Source organism: Syngnathus acus, chromosome 12, assembly GCF_901709675.1.
Source record: "Syngnathus acus chromosome 12, fSynAcu1.2, whole genome shotgun sequence".
In the NCBI taxonomy this organism is placed as follows: domain Eukaryota; kingdom Metazoa; phylum Chordata; class Actinopteri; order Syngnathiformes; family Syngnathidae; genus Syngnathus; species Syngnathus acus.
Genome location: NC_051097.1, coordinates 2,807,610 through 2,829,566, shown reverse-complemented (window position 1 = coordinate 2,829,566; position 21,957 = coordinate 2,807,610). Strand labels below are relative to the sequence as shown.

Below are 21,957 nucleotides of genomic sequence, written 5' to 3'. Positions count from 1 at the left end.
GGAACAGAAAAGAGCTGTAATAATTCCAATTTAGCGTGCAGGAATACTTAATTAAGGGTGTCCTCTGAACTCAGACAAATGCAGACACTGCTACAAAAACATCAAACTGTGAAGCATCAGGAGTAAAATTTAATCAAGAATCATTTTAAAGCTAAAAGTCCCATGCTGTAAAACATTTTCATTAAGGGCCAGCGTGAATAATAAAGTCAAGGATGAGCCATTGGAGACACTGCAGGCTTTTAAAACTTACAGATGCATATTTCCATTCCCAGCCAGCTATCCATGGACACAGTTGATGTGTGGCTTGGAGAGAAAGATTTTAAAGTCTTTACGCACCGTGTGAGCTGCTGCTCAGGGCCCACAGTGTGCTGCTGCTGTAACAAATGACGTATGTGCCACTGAGGTCTGGGAGGTTGATTGCTGGGCCAAATGAAAAAGACCGTGTATGTAATCAGCACCAGAAGCGAGAGATTAATAATATGGTAAAGTGAAAATGACATAGTAGCTGATGCTCAGCTGAGTTTAATTCAGTACCTCACTCTGCTGGTAGACAGACTGTCATTTAATTTGAGTGCGTGTGCTTATGAACGCAGCACAGCTTCCTTCATTAGTCAGTTGTCAACTTATAGCAAAAAGAGTGTAGTAAGACAAATCATACAAACTGATAGGTGTGTGTTGTTTTTTTAAGCATAAATGTAATTTACAGTGAACATAGTATACGTCATAGTTTTGCCAATCCTTCCTTCGATCTCAACCTTGGCACCCTTCCGTCATTGTCACGCCGGCCTTATTCATAATACAAATATCCGTCTTTCTGTCCACTTATTTTAAAAGCGGTTTCGTCATTGCTTTTGTCATGATGGTCAATCGTTATTCCGATCATAAATAAAAGGAAACTGAGATACAGTGATCCCTCGCTACTTCGCGTTTTGTTTCCAAATTAAAAAAAACATTTAAAAGTCAAAATAAAACTTCTAAATTGAGGAAACGTGTCTAACCTCCAAATGTTCGTTTGCATTCCTTTAGAAGTCCGTTTTCGCGTGTTAGCACGATCGCGAATTAGCATCTTTCCGCTGACTCGTTAGTCTGCCCAGTACTTCTTGTTAAAAAGTTAAAAGTTAAAGTCCCAATGATCGTCACACACACATCTGGGTGTGGTGAAATTTGCCCTCTGCATTTAACCCATCCCCGTGTGATTTTAATCCATCCCCTGGGGGAGAGGGGAGCAGTGAGCAGCAGCGGTGCTGCGCTCGGGAATCAGTTGGTGATCTAACCCCCCAATTCCAACCCTTAATGCTGAGTGCCAAGCAGGGAGGCAATGGGTCCCATTTTTATAGTCTTTGGTATGACCCGGCCGGGGTTTGAACCCACAACCTTCCAGTCTCAGGGCGGACACTCTACCACTAGGCCACTGAGCTGGTATGTTGGTGACCATACTTGGCGGATTTCACTTTGTCGTGGGTGGTTTTTGAAACCAATTATCCGCGATAAACGAGGGATTACTGTATATCATGACGTCATTTTTGAGCACTGTTTCAATGGGGGTATTTAAAAGCACGCGTAGCCCTGTCGTTCAGGCACGGTTTCTTGCGAATGTTTCAAAAACCGTAATTTTGATCTTAACCTTACTTAGCCTTGTGGTCTTGTGACATACAACAACAAAGTCAGCTTTCTTAACCAGTTTGGTGTACCTTTTGAGTGGATTGCAAGACAGGCTCGGCGGTTCGTTCCGTCCCAGCACTGGTTATTATGTTAAAAGCACAGTACACAAAACACAATACTCCCTTAAAGATTAGGGGTAATGCATGCACATCTTCACACATTTAATTTTCTACCAGGCAAAGGGTGTTCTATCGCAATTCTGCCTGAGACACACTGCTGTCAAGTCAACGGGAATTGGAACGCTTCTTCTGTTCTCACATTCCTTTTCTCCTTCCATGCCAAGGTTTCAGAAAAAAATATCACAAAAAGACTCAAAAAAAAAAAAAAAAAAAGCCAAAGGAACAGTCAAAACACAGTCACAGAGTTAACTCCTTTGATTCTGCCTGAAATGAGGTCTCCTGACAAATGATGCAGCAGAGATCAACTCAAGAGGAGAATATCCAATTCAGGTCTGCTGCGGTGCACTAATATACCCATGCCAGATATAACGGTTCAAATGTTCGAAAGTTGTTTGAACTGCAAAGAAATGTAGTTAGACTTAAAATAGTAAAACTAAAATTGGTGGCATTTTACTTTTACATTTTTAAACATCTTTCATGTACTCACTCAACCAGTAATTTTTTTGTTTTGTTTTACTTTTATTTTGTTGCTAAAAAACTTCTGCTCAACAATTCAGCCGACATATCAGTAATATAGCCTCAAAATAACAGCATTTCCCCACTTTTGCCACACCTGCAACCTTCACCCTTCAAACTCATGAGGAAAAACTTGAATGCTCTTGTTTTTTTAAACAAGGAATTACATCAAAAACACGACTCAATGTAGTCCTCAATGTGTATATACACTTAACTAAACATGACAAACTGGCAACTGCTCCAAAGCCAAACGCTCAGTCTGTGAAATCCAAAGGAAAAGTGCTCAAATACTTACCAAAGATTACCAGACAGTACCGTATTTTCCACACCATAAGGTGTACTTAAAAGCCTTTATTTCCTCAAAAACAGAAGGTGCGCCTTTTAATAAGGTGGGCCTTTTTTGTGGATCAAATTCCAAAATCTGTCTTCCGTAATATACCGCCGTAATACGAAAACCCGATGAACCAATCAGAGGACATTACATTTTATGTAGATCAGGGCGGTAAATCAATCACGTACGTACCTCCACTGCCATTGATAAATAAATACTATCGTTTGTGCAAAAAACACAGCATTAGGACCCTCTAAAATGGCATAGACAAAGAGACATGCTTACGAGGCACAATTAGAGCTTTCTGGAAAGCCAGAAGAGCAACGTGACAACGACAAGACAATGACGAGAGGAAACTTGGCATGAACTTGCGCAACTGTTTAATTTGGATACAGAAGATGAGGACTTGGACAGATTTGCGTATGAATATCGATTAACAATAATGTGAGTACAGTAGAGTCCATGGTTAAACAGTAGAATAAAGTACAACCGAACTCACTGTCTTGCTCCCGTGACGTTCTTTTGTTTACCGTAAATCATGGCATGCATGGGCCCTATAATGCGGTGCGTCCTATGTGTGGATTAAATAAAAAACAGACCCCGCAATTGAGTTTGCGCCTTTTAACCCGAAGCGCCTTATGGTGCGGAAAATACGATAATTATCATACTATTTGCCACCAACCAATAGATTTTTCCCTTAAAAAATATTACACCATTCATTCTGGTGTCTGTACAAGTGCCTGCATTGAAAAAGTAACCCCATACAAAGGTCTGCAGTTATGCTGAATAATCAAAAAATTGTGCCTTTCATTTGAGCTTCCATATTCAGCGTTTTGGTCCAAAATGAAGTTTCCAAAACTTGTCTTACTGAAATTTTAATTATCTCAAATGAAATGATCTGTAATTTTAAAACAAAAGCATACAATCAATAAAACAGGTAACATTTGGAGCCAAGTATATTTTAATTAATCATCTTGTTTGTGTTTGTTTTGTGCCTGAATGAATGGGGGGAGGGCACAATAACAAATGCCTGTGAGTAATTTCCAGAAAGATAATTTTGCTAAGCTCTTAGTATTAACGTTTCATTTATGTTTTGTGCTCTCGGCCGTCTATATTTAACATCAGCGACTTGGCTCTGACACTCATCCATTATTCATGGTGGAAAACCTGCATTGCCTGCTGGAGAAGCGCTAAAGCTACCCACACCTTTAATTCTCTCTCATTAGTACCTCTAGAGGCTTTTAGATGAATTATTTGTCCTCATATTCTTACCGGCTGAAGTGATGTCTTCTACGTGAGATTTTCTCCAGAGAAAGTTAGTATGAAACACATCATTCACATTTTTGTGTACAATAATACAAATAAAGAATCTAAGTAATCTTACGGCCTCGTCATCCTGAAAGGGGAGTCCCTCATCCGCTCGTAGCCCCTTTTGAAGGTTTCTCATTCTTTCCCCCCTGATGTTTTTTTTTAATTATTATTTTTTAGTCATTCTTTGCCCTCCTGGGGATTAAGCTCAAGGGACATATTTAATATTTGTCAAATGTGGGATATGTGAAGCCCTTTGAGACTTTTCTAAAATAGAGGACTATATAAATATTTTTTTCTTGACTTGACCGAAAGTTGAATTGTCGAAATCTTTTTCTCCAGCATGGTAGAGACAGTGAAGAAAGATGATCACATTTTCATCCTGTATATGTTAAATGAACTTCATTTGCCTTCAGAGGCGGGTAGTAAAGCAACACACCACATTTTCCTCATTACATTTAATTGAGTTAACCTTTTGGAAAAATGGTACTTGTTGGAGTAGATTCAATGCATCATACTCTTTCTTCATACACAAGTATTTATATTAATAAGGAACAATATTCTTGCTTTGCGACACTAAGCTACACTGAATTTGCTACTTGTAATTGTAGTGCCGTAATGTTGACACGGACGAGGTGAGAGATTCACATTATGCTAGTAGGGTCATCATAAGAAATTGATTTTTACCACTACATGGAACACAAAATGAATTTAGGATGCAACAAAATGATGCTCAATAGGAAAGTAGTGTACTAGAAAAACATGGTGAAGCACACAAGATGAAACGTTGCTGATAAAACAATTAGCTTAGAGTTTTTGCAATTGCTGCCAGGCAGCCTTGGGGACTAATTGCCCGTTTTAAACAGCAATCCATTACAGTTACAGAAAAAAAAGAGTAATCAGATTAGAGGTACATTGATTTAAAACTTAGGTTATTTAGCGGGAATACATTTTTTTTATGTGACAGTTGAGTCCTCACCCTCTTTTAAATCAGTTGGTCTAACAACCCTTCTCTGAGTTAAGTCAATATCTGGTCACAAAATGGCTCAATAGGCTGCCATTGCTCATTCCACATAAAGTTTTTGTCTGCCTACAAGCGAACGACTTTGATAAATGTTGGTCTTAAAGTCACTTAAAAGTCACTAAAAGGGAATGGAGGGTGACTGTTTTGTATTGTACCGTATAAAAACAAAACAATGACTTATTCATCAAAATAGCAGCTATCAGATTAATGTGGTCAGGGTAGGTGAGAAGATTGGAAGGCTGTGCGAGGCAGTGCGCACCAATTGCTTTCAGCGACGACACACTCATTATCTGATGTGGGCGTTTTGCGCATGCCCATTGCTGTCGCTTTACATTACTGATATACATGTTTTATAACACATGTACTGCATATGCTGACGTTCAACAGGCTGTCCAATGTATTTAATGAATTATTAATTAATACTTTTTGCCATATATGAGTGTACACGGTTGAGCCTGGAAAGTACAGATACCTTCATTAGACTTCTATCTATCTATCTATCTATCTATCTATCTATCTATCTATCTATCTATCTATCTATCTATCTATCTATCTATCTATCTATCTATCTATCTATCTATCTATCTATCTATCTATCTATCTATCTATCTATCTATCTATCTATCTACATATATATATATATATGAGGTCATCTGGCAATGACTAGCACTTAATATACAAATAACAGTAAGGCCAAACTTATTTTTATATTTTAGGCTACTCTTCTATTTTGGGTTCATATTTTTATGTCTGACTACCTTGGAGTCAGTGTCTCATCAATCATGTCACTGACAGAAAGAAAACCATGAGCTGTCAAAATAATCCGGGCAGCTGGTGACGTATGGGGGAGCTAGTAGAACTATTTGCTTTTTTGTGGTTAATGTCGTTAATTGAATTTTAATTCTTTTTGTATTTTTCATCATAACTGGTACTGCAATATACAGTATATCTGAAGTTGCAAATTCTTCTTTTACACTTTTTTTCTATTTGATAATTTACTTCAATTGAAATAATGATAAGTTAGAAATTACTTACCAGTTCCTCAGTGGTAGAGTAGTTTATTGCCCGAGTACATTTGAAGTGTTCCCATGTTTTTATTCTTTTGATTGGGATTCAGGCTTCTGGAATCAAATGTATGACACTGCAACAATCAGATAGAGTGGTGCAGTGAGTAAGGCAGCTCACATCGCTACATCAGCAATAATAATAAATAGGAGAAATAACTTTAGAAAGCACCTTCTAACTACCGAGCTGACTCAGCAACACCGTTTATGATGTGCAAATGATCAAATCAGTTTGGTGGACTGAAAATGCCTCGCCTGAAACTTTTTCAGTGGGAACTACGAACAAAAAACAAAACAGCGACACAAGAATCAGAATGTAGCACAGCTCTCTTGGTGTAAAGTGGGAACACCAACTGTTGGCAGCTTTCACATTTATGCAAACGCTCGAAGCCAAATGGAAGAAACGTCTTTTTGCTATCACATACTATGACTTTTGCATTCATTTTTCCAAAAAAGATTTGAATATACAGTAATTAAATCTGTACTTTATAAAAATATACAGTAACTGCATAATTAAATAGAATTCAAAATAATGTATTTATACATTTCGATGCTGCTTTTTCTGTTGTGCTCAACCTTGGCCAGGTGCGATTCTGAATTCCGTTCTTGAGTTCTAAGCCGGACATACCCATCTGAAATGTGATTGCCTGCTGCATTCAGAGTGTGTCCTGCCCCGAACCAGTGATGGGAAACGAAGCTTCAAATTTGCTTCATGAACCTCCTTGCAGCGGTTCCCAACCTTTTTTGCGCCACGGACCGGTTACATGTCAGACAATATTTTCACGGACTGGCCTTTATATAAATATATAAATTAATAATACATTTATAATAAAAACTGCACAAAAATAAAACTCACTATTAAGTATCTGCTCCGTAGCTTTGAGGGCTTGACTGGGGAAGCATGTTACGTGACCGGGACGAGTGTCTTGACCTGAATTAATTGATCTTCGATGAAATTTTTTTTTTCTGTGTGGCCCGGTACCAAATGACCCACGGACTGGTACCGGTCCGTGGCCCGGTGGTTGGGGACCTCTGCTTTAGAGGACACTCTTATTAACATTGGGCTAAAAGTATACTGACTTGCCCTTTTTTAACCCCCTATATTTAAACCAATAGTGACATCTTGAGGAGTCAAAAAAAACATGAAGTTCCATGAAGCAAATTTGAAGCAGTGAGATTCATAACACCAACTCCTCTCAGCTCATCAGTACGGCACTACTATAAGTGAATGTCAGTCGTAATTTTGAAGTGTGTTGAGTTGACTGCCACCATTAAGCGCTTGTACTTCACAACTGTGCTCACAAGTCAAAGCAAAGAAGATGAAAAACTCGTAAATTCGGTAACTGGTATCCGAAGAAGCCCTGGTATGCTGCATTGGATGAATTAATAACATATCTATTCTGCCACAGCTGCTTGCGATCAGAGGGTATTGAGGCTTAGCCACACAAATAAAGGTGAGCTGAAAACAGAATGCTCCATCTCTGAGGTCAGGGAATGATGCATAGTCCACCGTGTTTGGCTGGAATCCAGAAACCTTCAGTGCTTAAACGTTCACCTCTTGTGCAGCATGGCTACCTGATGAGATGAATCTCAACAACTGCAGCGGTTTCATCTCATAAATATTAATTTTGCAAGCTGTGGCGTCATGCAAGAGAGCAGGACTTCACCAGCCCCCCCATCCACACAGCTTACTCCCCCACCATGAACGCCCAGCAGAGCAGTTGGGATTTATAGCCACTTATAAAGATTAGTGATGCGTCCTGCATGCAGCACACACAATCTTGCTCTTTCTTGGTATTTCACGCACACATTACTGAACGGGGACTCATACACACTTAGTATCTCTTGTCAGATGAAAACCTATCTTCATGATGCAACTCCTGTTTTGATTATATACCTTTAGGTGAAAGTATCCCCACAAACAAAAAAATATATATTTTCACGAGACAGCAATGATTTATGTAAACACACACTTACAAATGGTCCCTTCCCCCTCATCTGCAGGCCCAGTTGGGTTGACTTCAGCCATTCTAATGTAGAACACATGTCGCTATTCACGAGTCCAAGACGAGACATATAGCTTGCCGTTGTGCCTCTAAGCATTCATGTAAATCTAGATGTGGCTGGATAATTTGGAGTAAACTAAAAACTATAGTTGTATTGTGTTTGTTCATCATTTTTTAGATTGACTGTTGGTTCAAAATTTTGCTTGACTATTCAAACGTCCAACCGACACATATCTGAAAGGACTCTTTTTACATCCATAGAACATGTGAAAACTAGTGATGAGAAATGAAGCTTCAAATTTGCTTCTTGAACCAGTTATTGTACTTTTTCACTCCCCTAGAGGGCACTCTCTGTTCAACACTGGACTTAAAGTACATATATTGACTTACCATTTCTTAAACTCTTTATTTAAACCAACAATGCCATTTAGAGGCATCAAAAGTACAAGTGGTTTATGAAGCAAATTTCAAGCTTCATTTTCCTATGTCTATGTAAAACAACCTCACATGCAGATGTCGTTATTACATGTACATATTGTATATCATATATCATTACACAAATGTCAACTTGGGGAAGTAACAGTGCAGCTAAATATAATTTTAAGTGAATAGTACAAATGGCGGCTCGGTGGAGCACTGGGTAGCACGTCCGCCTCACAGTTAGGAGGGTGCGGGTTCGATTCCACCTCCGGCCTTCCCTGTGTGGAGTTTGCATGTTCTCCCCGGGCCCGCGTGGGTTTTCTCCGGGCGCTCCGGTTTCCTCCCACATCCCAAAAACATGCTTGGTAGGCCGATTGAGCACTCCGAATTGTCCCTCGGTGTGAGTGCGAGTGCGAATGGTTGTTTGTCTCTGTGTGGCCTGCGGTCGGCTGGCAACTGGTTCAGGGTGTCTTCCGCCTACTGCCCGATGACGGCTGGGATAGGCTCCAGCACACCCGCGACCCCCGTGGGGACTGAGCGGTACAGAAAATGGATGGATGGATGAATAGTACAAATAAACTGGGCTTACTTGCCAACAGGTATACCATCCAGGCTCCACCCAGAAAACTGAAGACAGAAAAAAGCAGAGCAGACAGGCATAGAACACATCATGCAGTTGTTGCATGTGGCTGAAAAATAAAATACTTGATTTTTTAAAATGTTATTTATTTATTTACTTACTGCTGAGTTACTTTCAAGGATATACCGTATTTTCTGGACTATAAGTCGCACCAGCCATAAAATGCATAATAAAGAAAAAAAAAAAAGTCGCACCAGAGTACAAGTCGCATTTTTGGGAGAACTTTATTTGACAAAATCCAACACCAAGAACAGACATGATCAGGCAACAACAGGCTAAATGATACGGTATGCTAACGTTACATAAACACAAACGAGGAACTGAGAACGTGCCCGACTGTGTCAGCCTACATCAACAAATGCTCCGAGGACGTCAGCACCACTAAGAACATCATCACCCGAGCCAACCAACGACCCTGGATGACTGAGGATGTACGTCATATGCTACGAGCACGGAACTCAGCCTTCAAGTCTGGCGACAAGGAGGCACTGAGGACAGCGAGAGCCAACTTGAACCGTGCCATCAGGCTAGCGAAGCGAAGCCACAGTCGGAAAATTCAGGATTTTTTCCACGACGCCAATAACACCAGGAGTATGTGGCAAGGCATACGGGCGATCACGGACTACAACTCACCCTCCCCCCCGGTGGGTGAGGTTGATGCTGACTTCCTAAATGGTCTAAATAACTTCTTTGGGCGTTTTGAGGCACTAAACAGCACTCCGGCAGTTAAAACTGTTCCCCACCAGGAAGAGGAGGTCCTCTGCCTTGACTCAGCCGACGTGTGGAAGACTCTGAGAAGAGTCAACCCACGTAAGGCCCCAGGCCCCGACAACATACCTGGGCGGGTGTTCAAGGAATGTGCAGGCCAGCTGGCTGGTGTCATCACAGACATTTTTAACATCTCGCTGGACCAAGCCAAAGTGCCAGTGTGCTTCAAGGCTGCCTCCATCATTCCGGTGCCGAAGAAACCTCAAATCACCTCATGGAATGACTACAGACCTGTGGCACTGACTCCCATCATGATGAAGTGCTTCGAAAGGCTGCTCAAAGATCACATCGTCTCCAGACTCCCCCCAACATTCGATCCGTTCCAGTTTGCCTACCGGCAGAACCGCTCCACTGAGGATGCCATCTCCTCCGTTCTTCACCTGAGCCTGGCTCACCTGGAGGAGAGGAACACCCACGTGCGGTTGCTGTTCCTGGACTTCAGCTCAGCGTTTAACACCATCATTCCACAACATCTGGTGGAAAAACTGGAACACCTGGGCTTCAGCACCCCCCTTCGGAACTGGCTGCTAGACTTCCTCACCAACAGACCTCAGTCAGTCCGGGTCGGACAGAACACCTCCGATGTCATCACCCTCAGCACAGGCTCCCCTCAGGGCTGCGTCCTGAGCCCCCTGCTGTTCACCCTGATGACACACGACTGCGCCCCCAGGTTCACCACCAATCACATCGTGAAGTTTGCAGACGACACAACGGTGGTGGGCCTCATCAGGGACAACAACGACCTGGACTACAGAGAGGAGGTGGAGCAGTTGGTGGGCTGGTGCAGAGAAAATAGCCTGATCCTGAATGTGGAGAAGACGAAGGAGATCATCGTCGACTTCAGGAAGAACCAGCCTCACCACGCTCCACTGATCATCAACAGCTCAGCTGTGGAGGTGGTCAGCAGCACTAAATTCCTGGGAGTCCACATCACAGACGACCTCACCTGGACTGTGAACACCACAACACTGGTCAAGAGGGCACAGAAGCGCTTGTACTTCCTGCGGAGGATGAGGAGAGCCCACCTGCCCCCACCCATCATGAGGACGTTCTACCGAAGCACCATAGAGAGCATTCTGACAAGCTGTCTCTCGGTGTGGTGTGGAGGTTGCAGCGCCTCCGATTGGAAGAACCTGAGGAGAGTGGTGAGGACAGCAGAGAGGATCATCGGGGCTCCTCTTCCCTCCATTCAGGACTTGTCATCCCAGCGCTGCGTGTCCCGAGCCCGAAATATTATCAGTGACCCATCACACCCCCACCATGGACTGTTCTCCCTGCTGCCCTCTGGGAAGAGGTTTCGCAGCATCCGCTGCAGGTCCACCAGGTTCTGCAATAGTTTTTTCCCTGCTGTCGTCAGACTGTTGAACATTCAAACGTAGCATTCCTCTGCACACTTGTAAATACTGTTTTTGTCTCCTGCACTGTTCACATACTTTATCACTGCTGCACCTTGTACTTTATAATTATCTTATTTCATATTTTTATATAGAATGTCACTTTTTTTTAACCAGCCGAAATACCTCTACATTGCTGAAAGCCGTATGCAACGAAATTTCGTTTTGTACACACCTAGTGTTGACAAAATGACAATAAAGTTCTGTCTAAGTCTAAGTCTAAGTCTAACATACCAACAGTTATTCAAATAACTATAACACAAATAACACATTTATCAAACCATCGGTGTCACTCCATTTTATTGAAATCCATTGAAATCTTCGTCCTTTGTGTAAACAACGCCGCTGCTGACCCTGGAAGTGCATGCGGCACTGACGTCGGACACATCGTCAGTTGCGGTTCCAGTTATTCCACAGGCCAAAATAACTATATATAAACTATATATCAAATAACTATAACATAAATAACAATTTTATCGAACCGTCCGTGTCACTCCAAATCATTAAATCCATCGAAATCTTCGTCCTCTGTGTCAATCTCTGTCCTCTGTGTTATAAACAACTCCGCTGACTCCGGAAGTCAGTGAATGGATTCAGACTCAGTCAGTGGCAGTTCCAATTATTCCACAGGCCTAGTGCAATCTCATGCGGTTTAAATTGGAAATAATATGTGAAGTGATCAACTATACTAGTAAGTAATGTGTTAAGGATCAAGTAATAATTTCACATATAAGTCGCTCCTGATTATAAGTCGCACCCCCGGCCAAACTATGAAAAAAAACGCGACTTATAGTCTGGAAAATACGGTACATATATTGGTGACATAATCAACAATAATAAATCATATTTTTTTTCCCTTAATTTTCCTTAAGATAAGGAATATTCTCGTACTTTGTTGCCAACCTCTTGAACAGAAAGAAACATGTTTGTAATAAGAACCGCTGGCAAATGACGTAATATTATAGCTCACAGCACATTTTATTGTCGCTTTAAGGACAATTTTGTAAGCTGTAAACACAAGGAACGCTGTAGCTCCATAAAAACTGCCATGTGGGACTTGTTGCGGAGCTGACAAACTCAACTCTGTGTTATTGAATTTCAGTGTACATCTCATTTCTCTTGTGGATTCATAATACAATTGATATTGATTCTGAAGACAAATTATTTCGATCATATACTGGCATTTAATGGGAGGGTTTCATTCTACACTACTTCCCTATTGTCTCCATTGGCATTATGGAGCAATGTGGAAAAACCCAGCCATGTTTTACAATACAGGGCTCCCCGGTTGTTCAAAACATGATTATTTGAACCCCAAAACGCTGGTCAAATTAAATATGCGTTGTTCAAAACATTGTTAATTGTGACGTTAGATAATGGCACAGTCAGTTTATCATATGCTTAAAGTGACTGGTTAATGCCAATATATCCCACAATTCCCCATTTTGTTTCCCTTCGTTTTTTGCGAAAAAATGGTAAGGGTAAGGAATCATTCTGCTTATGAGGAAAACATAATTTTGCTTATGTTTGAAGTCATGGTGCGTGCTCGACACTCGCCCGGTCACCAATGACAAATCGAAGCGTAGAGTAGCATGGGCCACTCCGGTGAAGAGCCAAACCCTGCCCTGGGGAACTCTCCTAAAAACCTTGGCGACAAAGCACAACTGTCCATCGGCAAATAAAAAAACCCACCACAATTATTACATGACAAATTGATGTTTATTTTAAGACCACTTATGCCACAGGAAAGTTATTTAGTGTTCAGCACGGCTTGGTTTGTCTAATTGCTGTTCATCTTTTAAGATTACAGTTCCTTCATGTCATTTGAAAAACTTGTCAGAAATTGGTTGCCAAGTGAATTATTACATCCGTAATAACACACTGTTAGTGCTTGAAGTCTGAGACTCCATACAGCAATTTCTTTTCCCCTCTCCGGAGACTCAAACGAGCTGCAATGACATCACTATGTCAATCAGCACAACCTGTCACTCCTCATCAGGATCCAGCGCATGTCACTGAGAGTGTGACCCTTAGAGAACCGGTCACTGTGTTTAAAAGATGAAAATCTTCACCGACCCGGAAAACTTTCATGTCTCAATTTGTTATAACGGAAGTAAACTTCAGAGAAATGTCACAACGGCTTAAGCAGCTACTGTAATACAAGCACAGTAGAGGGACGCCTGCAGCCACATCAGTAGGTTCCCTGCATGTAACATCCAGTCATGATGTTAATTTGCTGCCCAGAGCGGTGACATCAAACGACATCAGCAACAGGAGGTGACACTACAGCTGCAGGATGACGTGGCGGTGACATCATGGGCTGATTATTTCCACTGATGGTGACACAACTTGGATTGCATTCAAATATATTTTTGAGTTGTGCTTTTTTTGCACTTTTTTCATGTATAAAAAGTGTAAAAATGGATTTGGAATTTGCTTCATTCTGTCCTAGATGTTAGTATAAGCTGGGTACACACATTCGGGCAAGTATGAGAATTTTTACAGCTACCGTATTTTCCGGACTATAAGGCGCACCGGACTATAAGGTGCATTCAATAAATGGCCCATTTTAAAACTTTGTCCATATATAAGGCACACCGGACTATAAGGCACACCATTAATGCAATCACAATATAATAACTTGAAATAGTGAAAACAATAACAATATATCAATAATGTTAATATCACACAACACACAAAATAAACATGTAAAGCTTACTTTAAAAAGTACAAAACAAAACAGTCAGATCAGTAAACTTTAAAAGTTAAAGTTAAAGATTAAAATAATAACAAATTAACAATTTTATGAAAGTTGAATGACTTTTTTATTAGATGTATTAAGTTTGTTTTATTGTTGTTATTGTTGTATGAATAAGAAGGGTGATATTAGTGTTTGTGACTGCAGTAAACAGGCCAGGTTGCATCATGTCAGATTTTTAATCCAAATCAAATCATTCTCAATTTTATCTTTTTTATTTCAACTTCAGACACAACAAATTAGTTTATAATCACAAAATAATAATCCATAGTCTTTTTGATTCATGATTCATAGTCTTTAACGGGCCACTTATGATTGATTTTACAACACAATGCTTCAGGCCAGTTTAAATTTAGACGCGATACGCAATTTAGACGGAATTTGGTCCATATATAAGGCGCACCTGACTATAAGGCGCACTGTCGGCTTTTGAGAAAATTTGAGGTTTTTAGGTGCGCCTTATAGTCCGGAAAATACGGTAATTTGACATTTTCATGAAAATTACTTTTCGATTTTCAATTAATTCACTAACCCATCGCTCGTACCAAAACATGTAAAAGAGCTCATTTTTCAAACCCACTATACCGCTTGCTTGCACACGCACTCTCAGACAGCAATGGTATCTCATTATCTGTCTTTCTGACTTGCTCACACACATTCAACATTCATCAACGGGAATGTCACAGTAGTAGGTTTGAATCTTCTTTATGTACTGCAGGTTACTGCTACCCAACCACCCGCCCCCACACCATTTGGTAACAGGCCACAGAGATAGGAAAAAAAAATCCAAACTTCACCCACTCTTTGTGATTAGTTACCGATCAGGAGATATGTCAGCACGCCTCATTGACGAATGGTTGCCGGTCTTAGAAAAATCCGTAATAACGCGTACCAGTCCTTGGCAGAAAAAAAATGGGGACCACTGCTGTCGACTGCAGTACTCTCACAGACACCATAATACTTTTTCGTTCTTGGAGCATATCCAGAATGTTTACATTCTTCATAACTTTAGTGTTTGGCTGATGAATTAAGGGCACAACAACATATGAAAAGCACTGAAACACTTGAATAGTATGTAAATTAACCAACCGGGGAAGTTTTATCTGTGCAAACTTATGATTACTACGTTTATTTGTATATTGCTATTGCAGCATTTGTGCATATTAATAATACATATCCACAAAATTGTATTTCGCTACAAATATAAAACAAATTCGGACTCCTTTGCAATATTGCAGAAAAACGCAAGTAGGTGTTTGTTGCCCCCCCCCTGAAAAAAATCGACAATGGGTGAATTTGTGAATAGTGAAGTGCGGAAAACTGTGATGCAGGGGTTTCCAAGTCTGGTCTTTAAGACCCTATCCAGTCTGTTTTTAATGTTTCCCCGGTCCAGCACACCTGAGTCACATGATCAGCTCATCCGCAAACTTTGCACAACCTTGATCATTTGAACCAAGTGTGTTGGAACAAGCAAAATAGGGGCTTTTGAGGCCCGGACTTGGAGACCCTGGCAAACAATTTGCATTTTTGCACACTGCCAACGTTAGTGTTTCAAACCGGATTCAAATGAGTGGCAACAAATCATTAAACAATAATTAAGAATTGCAAATTATTCTCTGGAGAATTCAAAGACCCAACTGTGCCAATTAAGTTGCCCCCCTTCTTGCTACAAAATTATCATCAGTTGAGGGTGATGTACTGCTCCTCTCAGTTTCTTTGTTTTGCACATTTTGTCCTGTCACAAAAATACTAGTGTTATTGTGAATTTGACTCCGGTAGATCTCAGCCTCTGTTCAACATTTAGGTGACAAACAACATTCAGGACGTGCGAAAATTGATCTACCGTAATTTTCGGACTATAAGTCGCGTTTTTTTTCATAGTTTGGGTGGGGGGGCGACTTATACTCAGGAGCGACTTATATACATATATATGTTTTTTTTTCACTTTCTTGGGCATTTTATGGCTGGTGCGACTTATACTCCGGTGCGACTTATAGTCCGAAAATTACGGTACTTTTTTCCTAAATGTTCAATTTAGAATCCTTTCCATCTGTATCATCTTGTGTCTCCTACCCCTGATTATGCTGTTAATATGCTACTCTCAAAACCCTTGAGGATATTTAGCAATACCAGACATTGGAGACATTAAGTCTGCTTGGTAGCTACAAAAACCTCTTAAATAACTTCACATGCAATCCTAGAGTTGCACAAAATACAATATTCCAATTCCGCATGTTGCCTTTTCTGTGTAATACTGGATTTTTTAGGTTTAATGAGTACGTTCAAGCTCTTGGGGATATCTTTGAGACTTGAGGCTGTTCGTCTGCTTCCTTTGATCTGGATATAGTTGCTGTGTATTTTAAAGGTTGTTTTTTTCTCCAGTAGCCAACAGCATCGGCATCTCCCTTCCTCCTCATTTAAGCTTTGGATGAAATATTGTTGTTGGTTTGGTTTTAATTGAAGCTCAGATTGTAGACTCATTGTACCTTTCATATGACCTTTACTTATCTTGTGTTTTTAGAACCACAATTATGATTTCCAGTGTAGTACAATTGGCACTTCATAACTCAAAGGTTGCCTGCTTTCAGTACCTCCATGACCATGTTGAAGTATCCTTGAGCATAATACTCAACATTGAGTTGCTCTTGAAGGTGCACATATGTAAATGAGGAGAGGTTCAAGTATTTTTAACACCTTGAAGTTAGAACTTCAATTTCTTTTCAAAATAAAGTTTGAAATATCCATTCCTAACCTACCTATACCACGATTCGCAGTTGTGTAATGAGTACCATTTGGATTATTGCAGAACTCACTTTCATATATCACATGGACAAAAATTTAGGGACTGCAAGCCAATCCATTGACTAGTCACTAGAATATACAAGCAATGAAAGGGAAAAAAAATCTATAAAATCTTCCAGCATTCAATGTGACTTTCAACATGATTTTGGAGTGTTTTCTTGGGGCGGGGATTCAAGCTTTTAAGTCAGGCTACTCACAACATTTGTGAAAATGTCTTCGTAAAATGAAAAAGTTTACCTCAAGCTCCGATTGATTAAGAAGTATGTTTCAAGACCACAATTACTTCTCGAAGGCACATGTTCCTTCATATGCAGCTTTTCTCATGACAAATTAGATAGCCTAACAAGATTTTACAGACTTGTTTACTGTGTGAGGCATTAGTCCTGGCAGCTCATTGGCTGCTCTCCAGGTTCTGTTTTACCCAGAAGCTCTTTTCACGCTTCTGTTTGAGAAACACTCACAGTAGGTGACAGAGACACCGCCAGAGCCCGTTGTTGCTTTTGAAGTAACTGTCAATCATTTATCAAAACCAGCGGTGATGTTTGTAACCCCCCCCAGATAAATTCATCCAACACTGTGACATACCAGACCACCACTGGGTTGTATAATCTTTTTCTGCAATAAGGAATTACATGAACAAAAAAGGCATTGTTTGTTGAGTGTTTTTATTTTTAGCATTATGCACTTGGGTACCTGTTCTCCAGTTCTGACTGTGGTAATGCCAAGTGATGCTTTTCATAGGATAGCCACTTGAGGTTTCCTGGCAAATCGTGAATAGTGGTTATAGTGTCAGTGTTGACATTAACATGTCCCTGGCATTCAGGGTATTGGTTGCACTGAGGCTAAAATATGTCATTGCTGTGGTTATGTAAAAGAACAAGGAGTCAAAAATTCAACTCGGTTGGAAAACAGATGGATGAAGCATCAACTGTCAAATCATTGGAACCGTCTCTGGAATTTAGTCTGAAGATTTGTTTTGGGATGTGAATTGAAACAAAGAATAATTCAGCTAATGACTTGATTAAATTTTAGCAATAGATAATAAGTGACTGAAGATGCTATTACAAGAAGTAAAAATTCTACTTTTGTCTTCCACATCCAAACTATTTCATAGTGTTTTTATTACTATTAAATACATGCATAAACAATGCCTTTTAGTTAATAGGACCGTTTGCAATGGGAAATAGATTGTTTAATGAAAATTGTTAGACAAGGTATAGCAAATTAAAATGCACTGTTTGAATTGAATGAAAATGGAAAATATGTAATATTTCTACTTATTTCCCAGCAAATCTAAATAAAATAAACCTAGGCGGGGTTAATGATCCTTGTCTTGCACAATGTTAAAGGCATATGAGCTGCAGATTCCCACAATTCATCGCTGTACCAATATAGAAACACATCATATTTTATAAAAATAATCAATCTGCTCCAGTTTGTCATGAACCAAGCCTCACTCTATAGGAACATGGCTCTATGGGTTGCATTATTTTGGATTGGAACAAGACTTGCGTGTGCAAGCCATTATTATTGCAGAGGTTTATTTGTTTAAACAACAAATATTTGTATCACATCAGTGGCAATGGTAAGGGAATTTAAGAATCCTGATGAATTAAGTTTTGTTTATCTTCTGTATAAAGATCCATGTAAGTATTATGCATTGCGATTAAATCTGAAGGATAACTGAGACAAGCTGCAACGTGTGTGTGTGTGTGTGTGTGTGTGTGTGTGTGTGTGTGTGTGTGTGTGTGTGTGTGCATTAAAAATGCTTGTCCTCATCTCCATGACAATCAACACCCATGATCCCATCTGTCTGACACACGCACATGCACACTCACACTGACTTCATACAGTGCTGTTAGTCACACACAGTCAGGGGGTCATGGCAGATGTTGTGGGACAGAAGAAGAAACGGAGTAGGAGGTCACCATGGGTTTAGCAGATGGGCTTCTTGCCACAAAGAGTACCACTGCACTGATTATTCTTGTGACTACAAAAATGCTTTTTTTTTTCAATACGTCTTTTGGAAGGAAAGACTACTTTATGTCACTGAATTCAATGTTCTCTCCTAATTTTAAAATGTCCACAATATAGATACAGGTATAAACCAAGGTCGCGAGTACCGAGACCGTGGAATTAAGCTGGTTTTGGCATCAATATCTGGTATTGGTACTTGCCATCCCTACTTAAAAACATCTTTAAACAGCGCTGTCCCTTTTAAAAATTCTGTTGGTACAGTAAACAGTGTATAGCTAAGCACACAGTCTCTTAATGTCAGCCACAATATCCAGTTCTATGTATATCTATGTTGCATGAGAAAAAACATGATGTCTCAGACATCTGTCTTCCTTCCTTAAAAATAAATAATATTCACACCAGCACTGACCTCTGACAGGTCACTAGATGCAGGCATGGAACAAGTGAAGTTTGATGACGTAAATGTAGTCCTTTGTGTATTGTCATAGCTCTACAATATTAATTATTTAATTTATTTATATAATTATTTAGGATGTGTATTTCTATACAATACAACCATATGAAGGTGGACATGTTTGTCAGAAGAAACACAAGTTTGGCACTACTTTCAATCCTGACTTAGACTAAAGAACTTTTCTCAACACAAGAAAACAAAAGAGAAAACAACTTTCCAAGATTACAGGAAGCACGCACGCACACACACACACACACAAACACACACACACACACACACACACACACACACACACACACACACATACAGAAATGGGAGGTAACTGGACAATAAACATCTGTTCAGTCTTTTATAAATGCTGTCAGCCTGCCACTCCTTTCTTAACACTGCTACTCCTGAGTGTGTATGAGTGCGTGTGTGTGTGTGTGTGTGTGTGTGAGGGATTAACTGCTGACTTCACTTTGTTTGCCTTTGCTCGCATGAGCGTGTGTGTATGGTGGGATTAGTTGCCAGTTTGTGCGTGTATGTGTGTGTGCTTGTGTGCATGTAGTACAATAGGGGCGGGATGACAGCTCTCTGAAAATGCTCTTAAACCACCGTAACATTTTAATCTCGTGTAAATCATAATTTAATTAGAGAATTTGAATACGAGTGTGTGCGCACGTGCGTGTAAGCTTCTCGCCAGTATGGGTGGTCAGTTTAACTTTTGTTACGCCATGCATGAGATGCATTTAAAATCTGAGTGTTTATGTTTGCGTGTGTGTATTCAGGGATTTTCAGGAATAGAGGATGAAGGAGTGTGCGGTACTTTGGGGATTGGAATTGTGTGTGTGTGCGTGTGTGTGTGTGTGGGGGGGGGGGGGGGGGGGGTTAGAAAGCCCGGCAGGATAGCAGACTCTCATCATACTGCACAGTCTGACCCTTGATCCCTTTGGAGATTCTCGAACCATCTGCACTTTACATATATTACACATTTGCCTTTATTATATCTTACAGTACAGTTACATACCAAACTGTGACATTTACTGTAATTAATACTGCTATGTTTTGCATTTATGGATAATTTCCATGTTTAATGGGATAAAACTGGGTTTCTCTGCACACAAACTGTTTTAAGATGTATGTTTGTTGAGGTTGGTGTAAGTCCAGAGACAGCAGGGGTTTTTCGATCCTCACAAAGCCCAGCAGGACAGCAGGTTACCGAGCACAGTAAATGTGCCAACCTCCTTAAATCCTCTGGAGGTTCTTGTGGCCATCTGCACCTGCCGTTTTGAAGGGCTGTATGTAAAGTACCAGAAGAAATGAAACTTTAAAAACTAAGTTATACCTTCCATTTGCTGTGAATATTGAATATTTTACAATCAAAGGTTTTCATTGGCAATTAATGCACAATTTGTTTCTAAAGTGATATTTTACTTACAATTATATAGTGTGTCTGAAAAGTGGGTGCAAGTGCAGTACAGTGAGACATTTAAAAGACTATTAAAATTAAAATAAATCTGTTGCGCAACCACATTATGGACGGTAACATCATGGATGGAAACTTTGTGGCGCATTGTTGGGAAAACTTTACATGGACCTGCTAGCAAAATGATTTGAAAATCTAAAAAAGCTACACTATGCTATTTCAACCTCAAATGTTCCTCAAGCTCCCATACTCATTCAATCACACATTAGTGATAATGACGTATTATTAAATATATAAATAAATATATAGATAATAAATAAATAAATAAATAAATAATTATAAATATAAATATATATATATATATATATATATACATATACACACACGCACGCACGCACACACCCACACACATACACACACACGTATCAGTGATAGTGTAGTGCTGCATTCCATGTATCCCCTGCAGGTTGGAAGACTGTATGAGTGGAACAGTGCAGCATAAACTAGTGTGTTTTATGAGGCATCTGATGTGCTTCTCCTGATGTGTGTTTTATTGCTCATGTTTGAAACCTTCATGTCCTACAATGGCAGCACTAAACGCATCTGCTGTGCACTTGGAAAACCAACAGGGGAAACACAAGAAATTCATATTTCTTTTTAAAGAGATGACTGATACCCTTGTTCTTGTCCCTCCCTTACATCCGCTGCAGAGATTAGTGAACCATAACAATCACTGTGAAGATTTTACCGCATTTGATAAAGCATACATTTCCTATGCTTTTCTTTATCTGCTTTCCATTAATTCAGCTCCATGTGATTCTAACACTTGCGATTAGAATTCAAGCAGAAGTGTGCTTGATTTATACCCAGGTTTTACATTGTACAATACCAGAAATTCATCCATCCATCTGTACCGCTTGTCCCTACGGGGGTGGCGAGCATGCTGGAGCCTATCCCAGCAGTCATTGGGCAGTAGGCGGGGGACACCCTGAACTGGTTGACAGCCTCTTGCTACACACATTGGTACACAAAGAAACAATAGCAAACAATCAAGATTGTTTTGTCATTTATTTCATTTTGTAGGTTCCTCAATTGTGTTATTTTTATTTATTTTTTCTTTTCGCTCATGTTAATCATGAATTTTAATTCACATTATCCATGGGTTCAGTCCAATCCAGATTGTTAAAATTGTATTTGTACCATGGATTTTTCACAATATCACACTGTTTTGATGTGATATTCCACAGCTATTGTTCCTGCAATATCAATAAGCGTGAGCTAGAAGGAAATCATATCAAAAGAGAAT

The 21,957-nt window shown here is 39.9% G+C and overlaps 1 protein-coding gene and 1 long non-coding RNA gene across 6 annotated transcripts in view; both read left to right on the top strand.

Annotated features, from left to right (window-relative positions):
* Positions 1 to 21,957, top strand: part of dcc (DCC netrin 1 receptor) — a 219,279-nt gene that overhangs the window by 8,697 nt on the left and 188,625 nt on the right. The gene's annotated exons all lie outside the window — the stretch shown is intronic.
* LOC119131654 lies at positions 1,512 to 7,508 on the top strand. The gene is made up of 3 exons (XR_005099693.1): positions 1,512 to 1,722; positions 7,153 to 7,154; positions 7,494 to 7,508. It is a non-coding gene; the product is annotated as an uncharacterized LOC119131654 (long non-coding RNA).